Source organism: Trypanosoma equiperdum (assembly GCF_001457755.1).
Source record: "Trypanosoma equiperdum strain OVI genome assembly, contig: ctg_197, whole genome shotgun sequence".
Taxonomy (NCBI): Eukaryota; Euglenozoa; class Kinetoplastea; order Trypanosomatida; family Trypanosomatidae; genus Trypanosoma; species Trypanosoma equiperdum.
The window spans coordinates 1-444 of NW_027124037.1; positions in this window are offsets into that span (position 1 = coordinate 1).

The following is a 444-nucleotide window of genomic DNA, read 5'->3' on the forward strand; positions in this document are numbered from 1 at the left end:
TATTATTATTATTATTATTATTATAGCCCTAATTAATGTACATAAACTATAAAAACTATTTTATAATACCACTAAATTTTCACAAAATGTCACCATAATTCTGTATACCCATAGAACACTTTCATAAAAAAATTTATATTATCATTAATTTACATTGATTTTCATATTTTTATCAAAAAGTTTCAAAATAGAAAATCTCATAAATTCCATAAAATATAGAAAAATAGTTAGAATTCTACTAAACTCGCAAATGCACCAGCCATTGGAGAAATGTTTTTATTGACAAGAAAACTGGAATCTTTGCAAGTTTCTCTCTCCCATTTGCTACTTTTGTCACCATCACATTTAGTTTTGTCGGTTCTATGTTTTGAGCATTTTTCCTCTTTCTTCTCTTCCTCATCTTTCTTATCTACTGTTCCTGCTGCTGTGGTTTCTGTTCCTGAT